This window comes from Anas platyrhynchos, chromosome 15 (genome assembly GCF_047663525.1).
Source record: "Anas platyrhynchos isolate ZD024472 breed Pekin duck chromosome 15, IASCAAS_PekinDuck_T2T, whole genome shotgun sequence".
Lineage (NCBI taxonomy): Eukaryota > Metazoa > Chordata > Aves > Anseriformes > Anatidae > Anas > Anas platyrhynchos.
In genome coordinates, this window is record NC_092601.1 from 15,284,497 (window position 1) to 15,306,438 (window position 21,942).

General features: G+C 56.4%; 1 long non-coding RNA gene across 1 annotated transcript; it reads left to right on the forward strand.

Annotated features, from left to right (window-relative positions):
- Positions 1–3,434: 3,434 nt before the first annotated feature.
- Positions 3,435–19,569, forward strand: LOC119718458 (uncharacterized). The gene is made up of 3 exons (XR_011803600.1): positions 3,435–3,554; positions 9,443–9,565; positions 11,296–19,569. It is a non-coding gene; the product is annotated as an uncharacterized lncRNA (long non-coding RNA).
- The last annotated feature ends 2,373 nt before the right edge of the window (positions 19,570–21,942 follow it).

The window sequence follows — 21,942 nt, forward strand, 5'->3', positions numbered from 1 at the left end:
TTCCACAAAGGCTGTTTTTCACTAACACTGGCCGTGTGGATCTGGAAAAGCCTTCTAACCTCTGCCTTGTCATCTGGTGAGTCACCTCAAACTGTCCCAAGCCCATGCCCGGGCAGCCTCCTCCCTCTGGATTTCCTTCTCCCCGTTTCCACAGCTGGACAGCTCGTATCAGAAAGTAAATTCTTGACGAATCACTAGTTCTATTTACTGTTTGCTACACCAAAGGGCTCAGGCATCCTAGGCATGGGGTCCTTGACCAATGCACAGAAAAGATCCTCTCTCTCCCACCAAGTTTTACGATCCCGGGACAAAACAGAAGATAACTGGGGCTCGTCGCAGAGCCCCAGACTGCAGTGTCAGCCAGCCTCTAAATAGTCCCAGCATCAGCAGCAGGGCTAAAAATAAGTCTGGCGAGGTTTATTTTCACATTTATTCTGCCAGAATATGCCGTATCCCGATCCCCATCCCTCCATCCTTGTCCTGTCGGGGTCCCCCCCTGCAACATGCCCCGTCCCTGGGGGGACCCGCAGGTTACAGTGGCAGATGGCAGCTGTGGGGTCTTGGTGACCTGTTACCTTGTTAACCTGTTAAACTGCCACCAGTCACTGCCTGTGAGCCCTGACCAGCCCAGGGCCCTGTGTTTGTGCAAAGCGGCCCAAAAGGCTGGCTGGGCTGGCAGCCTTCATCTCGGGCTTCCTATTAGGATCACGCCGTCGGTCCCCGGGGCTGAAGTGTGCCTGTCCCAGGCTTGTCCCACTGGGAAATGGGCTTCAGGGCTCTGCCGAGTGTGTGGGGCAGCTGCAGGGCTGGGGATGGAGCTGGCTGCAGGGCAAGGTGGCTTTCTCTGTGGTTTTCTCCCAGAGTATTTATAGGGCCGTGAAGGTGACGCGGAGGCAAAGTGATGCACAGCAAAGCTGTATGTCTTATGTGTCAGCTGGGCAGTGGAGCAAGTTTTAGGGAATAAAGCATCTGGTTATTAAGCTGATGACATGATAAGCCTGGGAAAAGCATCATGTGGAGGTGGCTCCGTCCCCTTGATACCTGCTCTCGGTCATTTAGGGTAACGTGGGTGTCTGTCCCTGCCCCACATTGCTCCTTGGTGACCCCTCTCCCTCTGTCCAAGCAAGTGGTGGAGTGGCAAGGCAGGGTGGCACGGTGGAGGAGCCCGTGTTCACAGTGAAGGTGCAGGGCCATAAAACCACACTGCAATGTGTAATTACCAGGAGGAGGTTGGGGAGGTGAATACAGTGAGTGGGTTTATGAGGAGGTGAGGAGGAACAATGCAGCCAACGATTTTTAATTATTCCTACAACAATAAGGGGAAACTAATCTCCCAGATCAGGGTGCAAATTTAATTCTCCCCTTCACTCCTCTTCCCATCATTCAGCCGAGCACAATGGCACAGATGCAGCCTGGGATGCTGTTCCTTCCTGCGAGGGATGCCCGACTGCTTTGGGGTGCCAGAGCCTGGATCCTCAGACAAATCCCCTAACCCTGAGTCTACAGGAGGGGATTCCCTTGGGGGCTGCTATCTCATGTGCCACTTGGTTCACAGTTTTAAGTTTTCAGTGGGAGTACAGCAAGGCTCACTAGTGCTCCGTGGTGCAGGGCGCTGTACATAGCTGCTCTGACAAAAAAACTCTTCAGAGTTTATACACAGCAGGCAAAAGGCACGAAGTGGCAGCGTGACACAGCCAAGTCCTCTTGGCAAGGAGCTGGCAGAGTCCTGGCATCTGCTGCATGGCAAAACCCCGCGGCAGTGCTGGAGCCGAGCTCAGCCCCACTCCCCCCATCAGCCCCAGGCATGGGGGAGCTTGGGGGGTGTCCTGTGGGGTGCAGAACAGCCCCCCCAGCCCCTGGGTCTGACCCAGGGCTGATGCAGAGTGTGGCACCGCACAAGGGGCAGCCTTTTAGAAGCCAAATTGTTTTCCCCTCAGAGCAGAATTGCTTTCATAGCTGCAGCCAGCACATCCCAGCCTTTCTGTCCGTTGCTTAATTAACTCCAGAGCTTGTATGGCTTTCTTCTGGGGGAAGAAAAAAAAAAATCGAGGGAAGAAAAGCAGAGAAGAATGCAATTTTTGCAAACACCCCCCGCCTCCGCGGGGTAGCGTGGGGCTGCAGCCCCACAGCTTGCTTCCTCCCTGCCCGCCCCCGCAGGCACCGGTGCTGGCCCGGCTCCCCGCACACAGATGTGGGCTTCCCCCGGGCTGCTGCGCTGTGCTGGGAAAGTTCAAACCTGCCATGGTCCTTCCACAGCTCCCCCCAGCCACCGGAGCATTCCCCGTGCCCCACATCATCCCCAGAGCTGGTGGGAAGAGCCTCATCCCCCCTCCTCGGTCTGTGCTGGGTAGGAAGGACCCCGGGTAAATAAACAGCAGCTGGTGGTGAAGTGCATCGTGATGGCTTTTTCCCATTCCCCGGATGGCTCCGTGATTGTGTCCAGGTGCGGGGAGCCGGGGCCAAAGGCTGAGCGCTGGGACGCGGGGACAGATTTGGCATCGCTCAGCTTTAACAACACCGGCTGGGGAGGGCTGACTCCGGGCTGACCCCCCCACATGTGGAAAGGCAGCACCCTGTGGGGCTGCCTTTCGAGCCCACGCTGCATCTGCAGCAGCAGAAAAAGGGGAGGTTTGGGGGGAGCTCAGGGCCCGGTCCCATCTGCGATGCATGGGTCCCTTCTCCTCCCACCGGTGCTGGTTTGAAGCAGCCCCAGCAGGAGCCAGTTCCTGGCACTCTGAGATCTACAGAAACCAGAGGTGGCCCTCGAGCTGGGTGGAAAGTTGGTTTGAGACTGAGGAAACCAACGGTAGTTTCACTTTGTGTTGTGTTTTCTTTATTTTTCTAACACCGAGTGTGATCTATAGATGGGCGAGCACCTTGAGTTCAAGGGCATTTGTAGTCTGGGCTCTGTCGCTGTGTGGGGATGCCCCAGGGAAGCCGGCTCGGTGATGCCGACTGGAACGGTTTAAGGACACCTCCTGGGGCTTTGCCTGGCAGCGTTTTGCTCTCCAGCCTCCAGTATCCGCAGCACCCATGGGTGAGAGTGCAGAGCTGGGTTTTCACTCATGCACAGCTGGAAGGAGCTCGGGCCCCCTGTGGCTGCACCATGGCCACCTCCTGTCCCAACATCAGCTGGGTCACTCCAACTCCTCCAGCGGGGACTCGGGGACTCTGCGCCCTCCCCGTGATGGCACGGCGCCGCTCGGCAATGAATCACAGCCCGGCGCCGACAGCATCCCTCTCCATACCACACCTGCCACGCTTTGGTTCGCCCTTCCCCTGGACAAGTTTTTCCCCCTCCCTTTGAGAGTGGCTCTTTTCAGCCAACCCTGAAAGGGCCCTGTTCCCCCGTGATGGATTGCACCTGATTTCAATATCAATGAGGGCATCGGGCTCTGCTCTGTGCTCGTAGAGCCCCCGGCAGCTTGTTTAGCCGAGGTTTGTTAACAGGGTCGCCCTCCTCCTGCCTTCCCTTTCTGCCTCCTCCTGCAGTGCTCCAGGGAGCCAAAGCCGTGGCTGATCCCATCCTCGGGAAGGGTTTCTCCTGCCAACAGGTCAGGCAGTATGGGTGGTGGGTGCACGACGCTCGGGTGCTGGACCGTGCGAGCAGGGCAGGATGGTGAGTGTGGGGCCTCCGCCGCCTGCCCGAGGAGGTGGCGTTGCCATGGTTCCTCCTTTCCCTCTGCTGATTTAAGAAAAAAAAGAAAGAGAAGAAAAAAAGATGATCCTTTCTTTTCCCCCAGCCTTTTATCTTCCTCTCTAAGGCTGTTGCTTTGAGTCCTGTGTCGAATGCGTCCATTGCTAAAGGAGCCAGAGGGTGCCATAAATCCAGGCGGCCCTGAGCGATGCCTCTTGCCCCCACCCCATCCAACGAGTGCCTTTGTTGTTCCCACTGCCTGTGATTTATGGCCCTTGAGCCGGGGCTGTTCCCAAGAGAGCTGTCCCCTTTGTCCCCAGGCCTCAGCAGAGGCACCGGGTACATGTGAGCTGTGCGGTGTCTCCGTGCCAGCCTCACCCGTACCTGTCCCAAAACCAGCAGCATTGCTGCGTGCCAGGCCCAGCCTGAGCAGACACCTGGTTCTCTGTGTCCCACAGGGATCAGAGTCACGATTGCAGCCCCTGGCTAAACAGCTTTTGAAAGCTATCCTGGGCTTTGGAGATCCGCAGCTAAATTCCCATCACGTGAGCCAAGAGGGTGCCAGCTTCCAGGCAAGGTGCAGCAGGCAGGCAGCCCGGCCAGGCTGCGAACATGCTTCAGAACCACCAAGCTGCAGCTCTCTGAGAGCAGCTGGTGGGTTTCTTTGGCAATAACCCCTCCTGCTATCCTAATATCTTACCTGAGACAACAGAGAGGGCAGAAACCCCATTTATTGATATCTCCTGCACAAGCCAAACCATCCCAGAAAAAAACACTCCTTAGAGCCAGGGGTTCCTGCTCAGAGCCCAGATGAGGGGATGGGGAAGTCCCATGGAAAAGGTGAAGAACAGGGCTGGGAGGCACGCAGCCAGCCCTACTGACCCTCAGGGCAGTGCCCTGGCTCTCTGCCCCACCGCACCCTGTGGGGCTCCCAAAAACGTGCCTCTGTGCCCGGAGATTGTGTGAGAGCAGGGAGTCAGAGACAGGGCTTTGTCCCCCCTCTCCTCTCCCCTCCGCTGGGTTTGGTTAAGCTTCGTGTCACGGATAAGAGGAAAAGGAAAACAGGGAGAGGGGAAGCGACGCAAACTGTAAAAACAGCAAAGGAATCCTCCAGCTCCCTGGGGAGCTCAGGAATGGGAATGAGGGTCTGCATTTTCCAATGGGAAGCACCCAGGGACAAATAAACCCTCCAGATGAGCCGGAGAGGTGAGTCCTTCCAGACGAGGTCAAGACACCCGGGGCTGCCAGATGGCTCTTCCTCTGCTGGCCCCCAAAGATGTCCTTCGGGGTCCGTGTGTCCCATGTCCTCGAGCAAGTATTTTGGTTTTCTGTGGTGGTTTTGGTGCTGCTCCCAGGTATGTGAGCAGTAACAGCAGTGCAGCCCCTCTGGGCTCCGTTGGCAGCAGAGCAGCACAACCATCCCACACCAGCTCTCGTCAGGACCCGGATGGTAAAATCTGACCCTGACTGGGGCCGTCCTTTTATTTGGCAGCTGGCAGCTGCTCTCGCACGCAGCACAAAGCAGCAGAATGGCTGATGTGGTGCTTACAGCCCCGTGGTGACGCTGGGTGACAGCAGGCTGTGTGACCAGGGCACAGCTCAGCCTCCCACCGCGTCCCCTTGGGGTCCCCATGAAGTAGCCAGGGTGGCTGTCCCCAACCCAGCACCCGAGCTGGGGTGTCCACTTCTCCCTGCCAGCAGCTGTGGGGCCATGGGGATGAGTCTTTGGTATCGTCCATCCCTGCTGCCTTTGTCTGACCAGGTCAAGCCTTGTCCCCTGAGCTTCTCATTTCGTATACAGACTTTAGAAGAAGGCAGGTCCCCAACACCCAGCAGATCCCCTGAAGGGTCCCATCCTTTTTGTCTTCCTCACTCAGGTGGCTCAAGTGAAGCCTCTTGGTGACCACGGTGTGTGACATGCACAAGGGATGAGGCACAGCCTGGAGGTCCCGATGCTTCTTATAGCCCTGTTGAGGCACTGCTTACAGGCAGTGAATTGAGGCGAAAGTCCAAGTAGAGAGAAAAGCCAGTAATTTGTAATCCCTGGGAGCACACGGCACTGTACAGCTGGCCCTGGTGATGCACTGAGGTCCTTTCAGGGAACAAATCCTGACACCTAGGTGCCCACACCGCAGTCCCATCCCCAGGAGGACACCCTGTGCTGTGCCACGAGAGATGCTCCTCGCCCTGCTGCCTCTCCCCAGGACAGAAGGTTTTTGCTGGCTTTTACTGAGATCCCTCTTTCAAAGCCGGAGCTGAGCACACAGCTGGGCAGGTGCCAGGCTCCTATTTCGGAGGCGAGCTCGGAGCCCCGTTCTCCGGCGGAGCCGCGGGGGCTGTTGGCAGCGAGGCGAGCAGCTGCGCAGCAAGGCGTTGCATCACGGAGGTGGATGTAGGTGCGGCCCCCGTGGCGGGCTGTTCGTGCCTTGGGGCTACTCTTTGCTGCGGTGTCTGACAGATGCTGGCAGGTAGGGGCTGGCCGGCAGGATCAGCGCCGTCTGAAACATGAACGCACACCAGAAAAAGGTGCTGCAGGGCAGGGACGGGCGCGCACGCTGGAGCCCTGACAGCTGGATTTCCTGCGCCTGGGCCAGCTCCCTGCCACGGGTCTCCCCACAGTCCCCATGCAGCTCCCGGTGCCTGCAGATGAGGAGTTTGGGTAAATTTGGGTAAATTTTGCATGCAGCGAGGAGCCCGCCTCGCATAGGAGTGCAGATGCTCCCCGCACAAGCCCTGCCACCACCCACCAAGCCGTGGTGCACAAGGCAGAAGTATTTGGGATTGCACCAGTTCTGTCTCCATGGGCTTTCCAAGGGAAGCCCCAGAAAGAATTAGTAGGATTGTTCTCTCCCCTTTCTTCTCTGGAAATTCCCAATGTATGAGTTTTCCACCCAGTCTGCGTGGCAAGGAATGCAGTTTTGGTAGCTCCTGCTCTCCCAGTCCGTCCCGTGTGGGAAACGTGGGCATGGTTTGTGTGCCAATGATGCCGTGTTGCACCACGTGTCCTTCGAGGGCTTTTGGCAAGCTCTGGGACTAAAACCAAGAAGTGTTCCCGGGAGTGACACACACAGAGATGCCCATAGTATTAACCCGGGCAGCCTTGTGGCGTGCAGGGCATCGGAGTTGTGGTTAATTCAATCATGGTCCCCATAGAAACGAGGGAAGAATTGGAGGAATTAGATATTTACTTTCATTTCTAGTGGCAGCCTTCATCCTGAGATTAAACGGGAGCCAGCCCCTCGCCCCGCACACACAGCAGCTCCAGGGCAGCTTCTGCAGCGGGCGAGGGAAGAAAAGGCCGCTTGTTTCTCGAGATGCCCTTTACTATTCAAGCTCCTTCTACATGTTTTTATTCAACTGCATCTTGCACCAGGCATCAAACAAGCCCAAGACTATTATGTGCTGAAAGCTTTCCCTGTGGAGCGAGCTGCTTGGATCCGCCTGGTGTTTTCCAGTCCATCTCCCCAGTGAGACATGCAGACAAGTTAAAACAGGCACATTTCAACAGGGCCCAGAAAGAGGATGGCGGAGGATTTGTCAGGCACACAAGGGCTGCCTCCCCTCGCTCCCTGTCCTTTGCAGTGGAAATGGGGAAGGTCAGTGCTTTCCCAGCTCCAGATGTTGGGATTTTCTCACCCAGCGTGGAGCCGGGACCTGGTGAGGTGGGGAAAGTCACCCCATGGTGGCAGGGAGGGGATGGGGAGCTGCCTGATGGGGCTCGGAGCAAGGGTGGGGACTTTGCTGCTGATGTGAACTGACGGGAGAGCAGGCGAGGGATGCTCTCATCCGGCAGCCCCACAATGTGCCTCACACCCGAACCCAGGTGTCCCTCGAGGCTTGGGGCGTGGGGTTGAGGTTTGGGCATTTCCTTCCCAGGTGGAAATTTTCCTTTACCCAGCACTGGGCACATTCTCTGGTGGCCCAGGGTGGTCCCCAAGGGGAGTTTACCCCATGCTGGAGCTGGGCTTTACACTTTTCTGGGCTCTCTGGGGCTGGGGAATCAGCTCCAAGAATGTGAATTGCCATCCTGGCAGCAGCGTTTGTTCACTACATGCATCCAAAAAAAGCAGTTTGCAGAAGAAAGAGGCTTAGGTGAAAGGCTGGTCAAAGTGTGGAGGCAAAAAAGAGAAGAGACAGTGCAGAAAAAGGGGGAAGAGGAAAGAGGAACTCTGTGGGGCTAAGAGGCATGTTTTAAGAGGATCTTCACCTTTATCCAGACCAGCCCCTTAGTCCGTCATTGTGAAAACTTCTGCTTACAGAAGCTTGGCCCCAGAGCTGGTGAACAGGATTGAGTTCACAAAAAATGTGCCCTTTTGTGGGGAACCAACAATGTGCAAATTCAGGTCAAATGCAAATGCAGGGCTTCAGCCAAAATGAGTGAGGGAAATCATTTGGAAGATGTCGAAACATCTTGTTTCAACACTTTTCAAAACAAAACATTTATGGCTTCTTCATTTCAAAATAACTTTTCCTATTTGAACAGCGCTCTGTGTCAAAAGGAGAAGAGTTCAAAAGGTGCAAAAGACCCCAAAAGGGAACAGATCATTGTGGGCTTGGTGGGAGGGATGTTTCAGGTTGAGCTGAGCCGACTCTTTTTGGTGTCTGATTGACATTTTTCCTCTCGATACTTTTTTTTTTTTTTTGGTGTGGAGTGAGTGGAGAAATCCCATCCCACAGAGTATCCCTATGGACTGAGGATGGAGTCTGCAATGCAACCACCACAAAATGCCCTTTTTCTGCTCAGAAGCTGCTTTTTGCCCCTTTCCATGCCTGATTTTCAGAGCCATGGCTGTGGCACCCCGCTGCCCTGCCCATGCGGTGCCTCCCCGTAGAGAGGCCCCCGCGCACCCGGGTGCCGTCCTTTTTTTCCCTTTTTCGCCCTCTGCTTTTCCACTCCAGCAGGCGAAATGGGAGCAGGACAGCGGGTGAAAGCATCCCTTTGTGCGAGCTGAACGCGGGCCATGTGCCCTGCCAGCCCGCCCGCCCCACGCCGCGCACCCAGCCCCAGATTAGCGCGGCTATCAGGACACATTTAGATATGGACCATTTCCTCCGCCGTCGCCGGCGCAAGGGGGGACGGAGTGTGGGAAAGCTTTTTCCAGGGCGCGGGGCCCTTCTCTCGCCCGCGTTTTGCCCAATCCCAGGGCCGGGGATGGTGGCTAATCGGATTCCCACCGCGCCGGGCGCGATGCGGCCACGGCGTGTGACCCTCCGGGGGTGCGGAGCCCTGTGGGAACCAGGGCGAGGGAGGCTCTGCCAGAAAGGGGGAGATTTTTCAGGGTTCAATAGTCAAGGTCTTTTCCAGCAGGCCACTGTGCCTTGCAAGCTCGCATCCCACCTGTGATGTGGTTGCGGTGTTTGTGTGTGTGTGTGTGTCCCCAAGCTGGGGACAGCCCAGCCAAGCTGGTGGCATTAACCCTTGGTGGGCTGGGTCACTGGAAATGAGGTTAGAGGGATGGGAAAGGAGGGGAAAGGCAGATGCTGTGGTGGAGGCTGCATCACACGGTGATTGTGGGAGGTTTGGGTCCAGATGGGGTCCAACCTGCCACCCTGCTGCCCCATGGGCTTTACAGTACTGAGCAGCACATGGGCAGTGTGTCCCTGCTCCAGGTCCCCAGAACCGGGTGCTACATGGGGGCACCCTGCCGGATGGCACTGGTACCCCCTTTCTGCCACTGAACAGGGGCAATGGAGAGGCTATGTGGGTTCTTCACAATGAGGGGCACAGTGGGGAGGTCTGGGTCCCCGTTCCCCTAAAACCCTGTGGTTTGATGCAAGTTGTTGTGTGCTCTTCTCCCTCCTTAGCAGCCACAGCACCACTCCCCCAGTGATGGGGACCATCAGGGCTGGTGCTGGTGGATTCCAGGGCTGGGAAGAAAAGAAGCTGTGCCCCATGGTGGAGGTGAGGACACCCAAAAGCTGGGACTGGTGAGTGTAGAAGGACAGGATGTGTCTCTGGACGGTTATTCCCTGCTGTGGAGGGGTTTTGCAGCCAACGGGCCATCCTGCTGCTGCGGGCTCACTCCATCATCAAGGCAAACCTTGGGAAAGGCCCCAGGACTGGTGCTGGGGCAGCCCGTGGGAATGGGCTGGAGCAGGAACCCCCGCGGGGCCATTTCCCAAAGGCAGCGTCAATCCTGCCACCTCCTCCTGCCACCCCTGCGGCGCCTCCGCACCCGCTCCCGTGCTGCCCGTGGCCCCCCGCCGGGCAGGGACTCCCCAGGCCCGCGGCCACGGCGCGGGGAAGGCAGGATGGCAAACTTCACACCATGGTGTCAGGCCAGCTCCCAGCACGCCGCCACCTCCTCCTCCTCCTTCGGCTATAGCTGCGAACGCATCAGCGGCAGTAAAGAGGTTAATGGGAGCGGGAGGAGGGAGCGGGGGAGAGCGAAGCTGTTCCCATGAACTGGCTCCAAGGCTTTTACAGAAGCGGAGCATCTGGCCACGGGGCTCATTTGCCCCGGAGCAGATGGTCCTGTCCTCTGTCCCCGGCCTGGGCGGTGGGGCTGGGGCTGATGCTGAGCCCGAGGAGCCTTTTGTCACTCGGAGATTTCGCAGGAGGCAGCGCTGAGTCCCACGGGGAGGGGGAGAGAGAGAGGAGAGGTCCCTGGGATTTCTCAGGAGTTCTCAGCCTAAACAAGCTCCTGTAGGTGATTTTTTTAAAGCCTCCAGAGCTCAGGGCTGACCCCTTCACCCAGAGCCCCAGTGCTGGGCTCACAAGGTCCAAGCATGCCCTGCAGGCTGCTGTGGGGCTGCCTGTGTCCATACCGGGGACATCCACCCCAAAACCAGCCGCCACACTCACCACGGGGCTGAGCAAGATGTTGTGTGGAGAGCACCCTTGCCAAGGATGCCACAAAAAAAGATTTACGATGTGATGGTTCAGTGCTGTAAGCAGAGCTGAACTCAGCAGGCTCCTGGGTTTCCTAAGAGGATCCTCCTCGTGCTGTGCTGGAGGTTTCCCTGCCTGGGGCTGTTGGGCAAGGCTGGAGCATGATGCTGGAGCAGGACCTCAGCATCACACTCACCGTGGCATGAATTGTGCCTCTGGGTCGTTTTCTCTCCGTCGTACCAGGTGTGACATTTATCATTGGAGCCTGGAGCACTTTGCAATCAGCTGCCTTGTGCCCCTGCCCTGTCCCGAGTCCCCTGATAACAGGGGGCTGGAGGGAGCCAAGGTGCCTCTCTCTTCCCATGTCACCTCCAGCTGGGGCATGCCGGGCCCCACCTCCATCCGTGCTGGAGAATAGCCCCCTTGCTAACCCCTCTCTGCAGAGAGACTCGAGCTTCCTGATTTATCCATATCTGGGATTGCGATCTCCAGCAAAATAGCTCTGGGCCGTCTCCTGAGCAGCTGTGACATAATTATTGTTACCAGAGATTCAGGCAAAACATCCCTGTGCTCTCCGAGCACTGCAGCACTTTCTCACCGCCGCTCTGAAGCAGCCCCTTCCTCTTCCAAATTTCTGCACCAAAGTGGAGGATGTGAGGTCCTTTTCTTGGATTGGTTTTGCCCTTCCTTAGGGGACTTAATACCATGACACCTCTTGCCAGACTCTTAAAGCAATGACCCGTACTCATATTATATAGTTGTTTTTATTATACCATGATTTTTATTTTACAGTGATTTTTATTTTACTGTGATTTTTATTTTACAGTGATTTTTAGAGATGCTGCATTGCTGGAGGGTCCTGAGCCTTCTCTGTGCAGGGGGGGAGGATTGGCTTTGCCAGCTCCTCAAGGATTTCTCCCAAGCATGTCCTGAAGACCTGTCTGTGCCCATGGAGGTGGGAGAAATGGCTGAGCTCGCCTGGGCCTTCAGATGTGCCTCCATTATCCTCAACATCCCATGGAAACCATCTTCCCCCATTCCTTTGCCAGGAATAAAGAGAACCGATGACATCTGCAGCGTTACCAGCATGTTCCTCAGCCCTCCAGGTCTCCCAGCTTCCAGGACAGCTGTAAGTTATTCTCGGAGAGCCTACATCCTCCCATCCCTCTGGATTTTCCTACCTTGGCTCCACCGCGTCCCGAAGGGAGGACAACGCTCGTACGGATCTTCCTCTGGAAGCCTGTTTACCGGAGGACGGGAGCGGTTTTCCAGATGTTCTGGAGGGAAGTGGCTCCATCCAGGGACCTGCCCATCGCGCGCTGCCTGTCCCCGCTAGGACATCTTTTTCCTCGCGCGGAGGATGTGTGTGTGTGTTCGGCAGCCGGCCTGGCTCACAGAAGCCTGGACCCGCTCCCAGACACCTTGGCCTAGGCCACGTCCGACGGGCCGCACGCTCGCACAAGCCGCGGGAGGCGGCCTCGGGGGGAGGCCGGCCTCGTGCCAGCCTCGCTGTCGTGCTCCCCAGCTGCGGCACAGACCTCTCTGCTCATCCAAAAACATCCCTCCCCAGATGGAGGCACGCCCAGAGGTCCTGGTCCCTTCCTGGAGAGCCATCCTGGATGGCACAGATGCCCCTGGTGTCCCCCACCTGCTTGCCCTGTTGTCCCCAAAATGCTCACGTGCACAATTCCTCCCAAACTCGGCGTGCTGGCCCACACCAACCCACCGAGGGCACCCGGGCAGGGCGTTGCTCTTCCCAGAACCCATACCAAGGAGCCTTCTTGGTTGAGAGAACTGAGAATAATAAAAGGCAACGCAACGAGCCCGAGCGCGATAGGAAGCGGGTAGCAGGGCGCTAAAGACGACGGGGGAAAGTCGATGGCAAGCAGCTGCAGCGCAGATGCTGAGCAGAAATGAAAGCCTCCTCTCCGAGGGCAGGCCGTGACGAAGCCGCAGAAGCAGCCTGGGATGAGTAAATGGGTTTATCGCGAAGGGAGGAGGTCGTTTGTCACCTTAGGCAAAACCAGCGTGTCACAAATGGGAAACTGCAAATTCTCTGTGACAGTGTGCTGCAGCGGAGAGAAACCACAGATGATGCCAAGGAGAGGAGCCAGGACACCGAGGCATTCAGAGGAAGCCCTGGGCAGGAAGGGAAAGGTCTTGATCCAACTACATCCCGTGTTTAGGTTTAAGCAAGTAAACAGTCCCATTCACGCTCAAGTGCTTTAATGTTTTATTGGGCCAGGATTTCAAAAGTGATGAAAAGTCTGCATGAATCCAGAGCGGAGACTTAGAAAAGAGAGGGGAGAGGAACCGATCAGTCAGCGCGAGAAGGCTGGAGATAAGGGATGCGTCGCAGGCTGCTTTCTATCAGCAAGGCTTCACCGGGGTTACGCAGCTCCTCAGCAGCGAGGAGCCACAAGTGGCTTCACACGGACTCAGCGCAGTTAGCATCTGCAGTAAATCAGGCGGTTTAATGGGATCGGGGCCGGGAAGGCTGCTGATTTCTTTGGGAAGGAGAGGCGCTGCAGGCTCCTTCGACTTGTCAGTGCTCTCGATGTCCTCCCAGCCGGGATGGGCAGGGGCATGCAGCAGCCAGGCCATGCCGATGCTGGAAGGGGCTGGATGTTCCCAAAAAGGACACTTGGCACACAAGCTGGGGCTGCAGCACAGCCTGAGGACCAATGTCCTTCGTGCGTACCGGGCAGGCAGGTGTCCCCCCAGCTTCGTGAGGGGTTGTGGGTGTTCTGTGCATGGCAGTGCCAAATGGCATGGGGGAGAAAACAAGACAGCCCTGTGCCTTCTCCTGCATTTCCCCATTTCTCACTGAGTTTTTAGGGTTCTTGCTGCTGTCAGAGCCAGGGGTGAGGGGATGCATCCTCCTCCCCACCCCCACTTGTAAATGGTGATCACCATCCGTCCCTCAATGTGTGTGTGTGTCTCACCCTCTCCATCTCCATGCTCATGCTCAGGGGATGCTTGCCAAGGGCGCAGGGCTTCCATCCGTACCTGCTCTTTCACGGACGTCTGAGTACAGAAGAGCAAGCGCCGGTGAGCAGCTGTCGGCACCAGGTCCCTCCGGACCACGGGACGAGCCGCCCGGCGGGCCAGTCAGGAGCGCCGGTGCCTTTCGGCATTGTCCTACAGCTCCCGGCCCAAGCCGTGCCGCGGGTTCCCACAGCTGCACGACAAAGGAGAGACAACAGGCTCCTCTGGGGACAAAACCTAATCTGAGAGATACCGGGCTGAGAAAGCTCTTCCTAAAAAAGCCACAGTCAAAAGCTCTCGGATGCCCTGCGTCCGCGGATACCCGATACGGCTGCCTGTGGTACGATTACCTCCAGGCAGGCTTTGTCCGCTGCGGCTCCCCTGAATGTCACACTTGTTCCCAAATACCAGCGGGGAACAATGCGGGGGCAACACAAGGAAAAACCTCCTCTGTCCCTCCCGGCCTAAGAGTAAATATCAAATGCCGGTGCTGGAGGGGAGGGAGGGGAACGGCGAGCGAGGAGACAAAAAGGAAAAAGCCCGCGGTCGAGAAATGCCACGGGGAAACTGGGTCATGGCTATAGGGTGACAGGCAGAAAAGGGGCCCTGCTCTTGGATGTGTTTGGTGGCCTCCTGAGCAGCCCCTTCACGCACAGCTGCTGCAGCCTCTTCCCCATGGACTGAATGGTGTGAGCTGGATGCAATCTGGTTTTCCATCCTTATCTGCCCTCCCTGCTGGCGGTGAAGTCAAGTCCTCTTCAGCCCCCTCCTTCCTGGAGCCCACGCATGGTTTCTTCTTCTCACAGCGTGTCCGTTTGTCCCTTGAAGGGAGCGTGTGTCCAGCTGAGTCTGCCAGCGGGATGGTGGCCAGGCTTTGGTGCAACCTTGTAATGCATCACTGGGAGGATGGAAGGAGGCAGAGCAGCAGGAACAGGAGGAAAATGACCTAGAGAAACAAATCCAACCAGGTTCGAGGCACTGTAATTCATTGCCTCCTCCTGTAAGGATCCCCCTTTCTATCAGTGACTGAAATAAATATCTCAAAGAAAGCGGAGAAGCTGGGTTTGGGATGTGTGGTTCTGGACTGAAAGGTGTGCAGGGAAGGGACACCTGTCCTCCCCTCGGCCAGCCTACAGAGCAGAGAGGGCACAGAGGGACCCAGCGGTCCTGTGCTGTAATGAGACCCTGGGGACAAGGCTGGAGGCAAAATTTCACGGTGTCCCCTTTGGTGGTGGAGCAGGATGGATTGGTAGGGTGGGCCATAAAGGGAAATCCTCCAGTGAGAGGAGTGACCCCCCTGAACGAGCAGCAGCAGGGCCAAGTGCTGAAGCTGCATTTTGGAGATGAATGGAGTCTCACATGTTGCAAGAGCTGATGGAAGACTTCCTGCACAGAGAAGACAACTCAGGAGCAGCCCCGTCTGTTGCCAAATGGCCACACAGGGAGTGTGACCTTGTCCCATCAGATAAGGAGATTTATTCTGCTCCTTTTGATAGGACATCGATTGAGGTTTCCATGCTTGTGAGGGCACTGGGGGTTCAAAGGGCCAAAGGGACAGCATGGAGCAACAAAACACAAGGCTCTTGGCTTTGCCCAGAGATTTATGGACACGGTTAGTCTCAGAGCAAGATTGGTATGAACATCCCACTGCCTGTGCCCAGACCAGAAAGGCAGACTCCATCAAACCCGCCACACTGAGATGAACTCAAAATAAGCCTCAAGACCCTTGGCACATCGGGAGCCCAAATATTTTGGTGCTCCAGGACAGATGGGCTCAGCACACAACAGAGCAGGAGAGCAGACCCACACCGGGAGGGCAGGCTGTCTGTCTCGTGCCGGCTCTGAAGCGAGCCAGGGCCAGCTCCAACACTCACTCAAGAAAAATAACTGTTTCAAGAGGATGTGGCTGTGCATTTCTCATTTTTTGGGGGCAAGATCCTCAGCTAGGGCAACTCCAGTGTTGTCCCCAGTGGCGCTGCGTCAGCCTGGGAGTGCTCCCTTGGAAATAAAGAGCAGCTGCAGGTGCTGCAGAGCAGGGGGTTTAGCTGAGGGGTTCTCCGTGGATGGAAATCACTGGAGATGAAAGAGCTGAGCCCAATTTCGGGCTGGTAATCCCTTGCCACCTGTGCCTGTGAGGCAGGCGGAGCAGCAGGGCCGCGTGTGCTCCTCCAGCTCGCTGCCTCCAGGAAGCTTCCCCGCACTATTTTTGCAGCGCTGACCTCATTGCTCGGATCAGCCTGCCCTTTTCCAGCTTCCTCTCTCTGATATCTGACTTTTGCCCCGTATTTCCTCACACGTTGAGCAATCACCTTAAGACTCTCTTCTCATTTCTTGAATTCTTGTTTATCTCCCCGCTCGGCACGGGGCTCTGACGGGGCCCTGCCTTCCTGTCCTGCCTGGCCAGTTCCTCTGTTTACCTATAACACAAATTATACATTTTTTTTCCTATGTTTTGCTTGTTTATTTGATTGTTTTCTGTTTGTTTGCTTGCTTGTTTTGTTTCTAACCCAAAGCAACTACTCAATACCAGGAGAAATGTTTTCCTCTCTCCTTGTTGCCCCTTTCTCCATGGTCCCAGCCACCTTCTCCAGCTCTTACCACCTGCAGAGAGCTTTGCTCCTGTCCTCACCATGGTCAATGTCTAAAATCCCTGCTGCAAGCAGTAATTCCCTGCTTGGCAGAGCCTGGAGTCTCCCGAAGCCTCTAACCAGTCCCATACTGGCCACGCTTGTCTTGCAGGGAGGTAAGGGCCTCGATCCCAATGGGACGCAGAGGGGAAATGAAAATCCCTTTGCTCCCCCACCTCCCTGAGCTCCCCCATGACCCCTCTCCCCTCGGTGATCCCACACTGTTCCCTCACAAAGCAAATTCTTCCTGGATTATATTTTAATATCTGCAAAGCCTCAAGTTTGAAAGAAAAACAAATGTGAAACCAGCTCATGAATCTCCTCGATGTGAACAAGGAGAAGCCACCTCCGTTGCTCCTGAGAGCTTGCAGAGGAGCCCCGTGAGCGGATTAGGGTGGGCAGAGCTGACAGCCACACACTCGGTCAAACCCGGGGATTGAGATGTCAGGAGCTTAAACCAAAAAGAGACGGGACGGGCACGCAGTGCAAGGGGAGAGCATGATGGCGAGCATCTCGGGTGCTGAGCTTCCCTTTCCCCATGTGTTTCTGATCCATATCTCTGGGGATGCACCAGGAGCACGGTCCTGAGGAAAACCTGCCTGTGGCAGCATCTCATCCCCCAGAGACTGGGATCTAGCTGGGAAACAAGGAAAAGCAGGTCTTGCTCTTCCCTGGGCTTTCCCCTTTTGCATTTGACCAAGTTTGAGCTTGGGGGGAATGACAGATTGTACATGGCCAGCCCTCGGGCTGCTCCCTGCTCAGCACATGGGCTCCCTGCTTGCTCCAGAATAAAAGCTGCATTATTCTGTAAAACCCAGGAGAACAATTCTTGGCTAAAGTCTTTTGTCCACCAGAGATGATAACCCACACCAGGATGCTGTTCCCAAACGGGGATGGCAGCTAATTCTCTGGACAGCATCTGAGACAAACCCCAAAGAAATGTCCCTGTCTTCTTCAGGTGCAGCCCTTTGAGGTCAGAGAATAAAGGGGACGCTCACAGGGGCAGGACAGAGGCTGCCCTGCAGCAGCCAGAGGAGCGATCGCTTTGGCGAGGACGCCTCGTCCCGTCCAAGAGTACAAAATGCATTGCCTCCACCCTTCCTGATGTGAACCTTTCTGAGGGAAAGCCTTGGGGAACAGCACTAAGGAGTTTCCTCGCTTTTTGCTACCAGGTCCTGATGATGGCCACTGGCCTCACTTTCCCCCAGGTGATGGGGGTGTGCAGCCGTATAATTTTCTCTACTATGATTTCCCAGCCATATATTTCATGCAAATAAATCCGGGTCTGAAGCAAGGTTCTGGGTGTCAAGAGCATCTTTTCTTCCTCTGCTTGTGTTCTTCCCACTGGGCTCACGCATATGGGACAGTGATTTAACAGCCCTGCTCAAATCCCCCAGTGAGTGACCGGCGCTGGGCATCCCGGTGTGAGGCTGGCACAGGGCAGGAGCTGGAAGTGTTTGTGGGGCTGGGGGCTGGCCCTGGACTGAACAGCATCTGAGGGGGTTTCTGGGACTGACTGAGCTGGGAAGAAATGTTCTGAATGCTCTTCTTATTGACACATGGCTTTGTTCTGGCCTGTCTATGTGTTGGGGCTTAAAATATTCTCTTCCCAAAGGGATCATCTGTTCTTGGTTAGCTACCACAAGGCCATCCCATGGCATGGGTGGATTTCAAGGGATAGAAGGGCTTGTCATAAAAGGCTCTCAACTCCCCAGAGGCTATAAAATGTGCATTTTTAATGAAGCTTAAGAGGTGGATCTGAGTGCTTCTGAACAAGGCGATCCTGGAGCAGCTGGGCTGAAATGCGTTCACATTGGGAAATCGTTTCTGTGTGTGCCAATATCACAGGAGCAAATATTGACTTAAAAGTATTCCACTCGCATCTGTGAAGAATTCTTCCTCTCTTTTTCAAGTATGGGTCCTTTCCACCTGGAGCCTTTCTGCTGAACTAATGGCTGCTGTTAATTCTGGTGTTGGTAACATCCTTGTCCTCGGGCTGTGGGTGTGCGCTCAGGGCTTTCATGGAAACACAAAGAGAAGATCACCCTTGCTGTGCTGAGACAGATACCTGCAGATTTGTTGGGGAACCTTGGACGTTTTGGGTTCCCTGTCTTGAGTAGTTTCTACATCTGTTCACGGTTGATCTCCATTTTGGAGAGACTCCATCAGTTCCACCAGGGTCACCCTTGAGGATGCTGCACTTTGGTGTCAGAATAAGTGGCTCCTTATACCTATACAGTGTCTTTCTCTGCCTATGAAGCTTCACAGCCTACATGAAGGCTTCCCAGAAGGTGCTGTGCAATGAGTGACATGCTGTAAGGTGGATGTGGAGAAAGGTGAAGAAGTGCTAACGTTAAGCCCTGTGCCCCCACCCCCATTGGCAGCGTGGGGTGAGAGGTAGCAGAGATGCTTGGGGGAGACACAAGCAAGCCCTTCTGCCCCAGAGGGGCTGTGCTGGGACCCTGCAGTGTTTCTGGGTCTCAGAGGAGCTGTTAAAGGGAAAACCACGTGCACATTCCTCAGCACAATGGAGCCCCGAGCCAGGACGATGCTGTGGTCCAGGCGCATCCTCCGAGGATGAAACCCTACAGGAATACCTGAGAGAGGAAGACTATAGTTAAACTTCCAGTTCCCCCAGAAGGTGGAAGACAATAGGCAGCCACTAAAAGGCATTTCCTGCCCTCCTATTGTTCTCCTTTCCAGGCCCTGACCAAGCTTTGCACACACTGCAGGGGGACAAACCTTCTAATTACGGCACCGGGTGATGAGCTGCGCACACCCTATTGTGTGCATCACCCCTGGAGAAGTCCCCGAGCAGCTGGACGAAGGCGTTTCTTGCACGTGTTTGCTGCTGGAGATGTTTCTCCATCATGTTGGGCTCACTGGGTCCCTGAGCATCCCAGAGCTCCTCTGCAGAGCCTGAGCCCTGCACAGAGCTGGCACGGGGCTGGACTGTTCAGTTGGGGGGCACGCAGCACATCCCCCCCCGGCTTGGGGCACCCAGACTGGCTCAGCCTCTGCCTGCCTTTATCTCATCCCGATTCCCAGTCCCAGCTCCCAATTAAATGGTAAAAACACGTGGGATCCAGGCCAGGCACGAATGGTTTCAGCGCAGCAATTAGCCCAACGTGAGCGAGGAACAATTAGCGCTGCTCGCTGGAATCCAGCCATTGTGCCTTTCATTGTATGTTTTTGCCTTAAAAGGGGGCCAGCGTGTTGGGAGGAGAGCGAGGGCCCCCGTTCGCAGAGCCGGGCTGACATTTGCACTATGTTAGTCATGCTACATGTCAACATTTTTGTGAGCTTTCCAAAAACAGAAATTCTAATGGGATGTTTTAATCCCGTCCTCACCCCCGCGCGTCCCCCCGCTCCCCCCCGTCCACCTCCCACCTCCCTCCTCCTCCTCCCTGCCTCGCACGGCGCTAATACCACCCTCTCGGCTTCGGCTCCCGGAAACCGGCCGAAGCCAGAGCAGCGAAATTCCAATTTAAACTAACATCACATGAAAAATGAACTGCTGCTTTTAATCCCCTTCGAGGGGGGAGTGGGAAAGGATCAAGCCATTTCCCAGGGGTGCCGTGGGGAAGGGGCTTTTGGAGACCACCAAGGCAAGCCAGGGAAAGTGGTGGGTGAACGAACGCTGCCCCGTGCGCCTTTGGCAAAGGGCTTGGCAGCGGGAGACCCTAAGGGTGAGGGAGAAGCCAAGAAGCTGTGATGGCCCAGAGAGAAGCCAAGCTCCCTGGGGGCAGGCAGCGTTTGGAAATAGCCTTGGCAGGAGCGTACTGAGCTGGGGTGACACATACATGAGCAGTGCTGGATGCACGCGGGTGGCTGCAGGAGCTATCGCTGCTCCGGGGCTGCCCCGATCTCCCCGGGGAGCTGCGGGGATGGGGATGCTTGGGGTAGGGAGCCAGAGCGATTCTGACTCCCTCTGTGGCAGCAAATTTGGGAGATGTGGGGTGGTTGGTGGCTGTGAGCAGCAATGGGGAGGCTGGTACCCCGTCCGTCACACGTGAACCTTAAAGCAGGAGATTTAGGGAGTTATTAAGGCAGGTGCCTTGGGCACGCCCTGTACAAAACCTGGCTCCTGCCTCTTCCCTGGGGCAATCTGCAAACCTGACACCAGCTCCTGGCTCATTTTCAGAGCTCGGGAGAGGAACGTGACAAAAATGGACAGGACCCCCCTTTCCTCCAGCATCCCCCACTCTTTGGCTGAACAGTGACCATGAGAAACCAGGCCCTGCAGGCTGCCCCGTGCCCTCGCCTTTCTCTCAGGAGCAGCGTGGCCATGGGGCCGCTGGTGTCCCCCCAGCCCCTCTCCCCCCAGCAATGGGGGCCGTGATCCGGGGGGGCAGGGGGCTTGGAAATGGCCCCGGCAGGAGAAGAATGTGGGATGGGGACGAGCGAAAGGGGGGGGGACACACACACACAACCATCCCTTCCCGCCACCACCAAAGCCCGAAATTCTTAGACCTGAAGGAGTCACCACCAAATTCCATTCAACTGACAGAAAAGAAATCAAATCCTTTTAAAGAGAGCCCACTTTCCCCACAAGAATGCTCCCCCGGCCTTTTGTTGCAGCGCTTTGCTTTCTCCCAGCGGCTCGGAGGAAGCTGCTCCAATACATTAACCAGTTTAACTCGCTCGTGACCCCCCCTGCCCGGCGCACAATGAGGCTCTTCGCCCGCTTTTTTCCCCGGCTCCCTTTCAGGAGCTAAATCCCCCGCTGTTCCCCGCTCGCTGCCTCTCTCGCTCAACCTTTCTCAGGCCTCTGCTTCAGCCCAGGGAAATAATAACGCTTTGCATTTCTATAGCCCCCCGGCCCCCGTGGGATCCCGGCGCGCCCTGCACGAATCGCTCCGTCTCCCCCTCCCTGCTCCAAGGGGACCCGCAGCCCCACGGAGGGTTTTGGGGTCGGGGAGGGATGGTGGGGTTTGCGCCAGGTCCTGGTGCAGGAGCTGGAGCTGGGGACAGCCACCGAGGGGGACGGGGATGGCTCAGCATCAGGCGGGCACCCACAGCACCCGCAGCACGGCTGGGTGCTGGGCTCTGCACAGCCACCCCGATGGCACCGCCAGGCCCTGTGCTGCAAGGGCAGGGAGGTTTTGTGGTCCCAGGGGGGTAGAAAATGCCAGGCTGTGAAAAAAAAGAAATTCCGAGCCTCACACTGGGGCTGAATAGCGCTGCCCTGTTCCCTTGCTCACACAATGGGAAGTTAACCAAGCCCAGGATGGGGAGCGCAGAAGTCTGCCGCGGGGCGCTGCCGGCTTCCTACCAGTAATTGATGCAAAGTCTCTTTTGTGCTGTCACAAAATCCCAGAAAGAAAAAAAAAAAGCAGGGGGGGCGAGGAGGGTGGCGATTGCAGCAGCACTGTGGCTCCCCAGCCGCCCTCCTCCATCGCATACCCTAACACACGGGGCCAAACCCCACTAAATACACACAGCACCGCGATCCCGATGAAGCCCGCATTTGACAGAGCTTTTAACCCCTGTCCGACGAGGCGTGGAAATCATCCTGCAATCCGCAGCCCCGGCACGGCGTTTCTCCCCGATGACCCGAAGGCTTTATTACAGGGAATTTATTTACCCGTTTCGGCAGCCCTGAGAAGCTGTGAGCCTCTTAGGGACCACCTATAGAGCACCGGGGTCAGGCTGTGCAGGGGGCAATGTGGAAGGTTTAAACCAATTTAGAGCGACCTAATCCTGCGGTGTGGCTGGACGGGAGGTGCCCCATGCCAGTCCCTGCCCTGGGTCGGTGTGGGGTGAGTGCAGCCAGCTCCTTTGTATGTATGGGACACCCAAATTCTCCCAGCCCTGGTGCCACCCCGGTTAGGGCGAGGCTCTTGGTACCCAGCAGA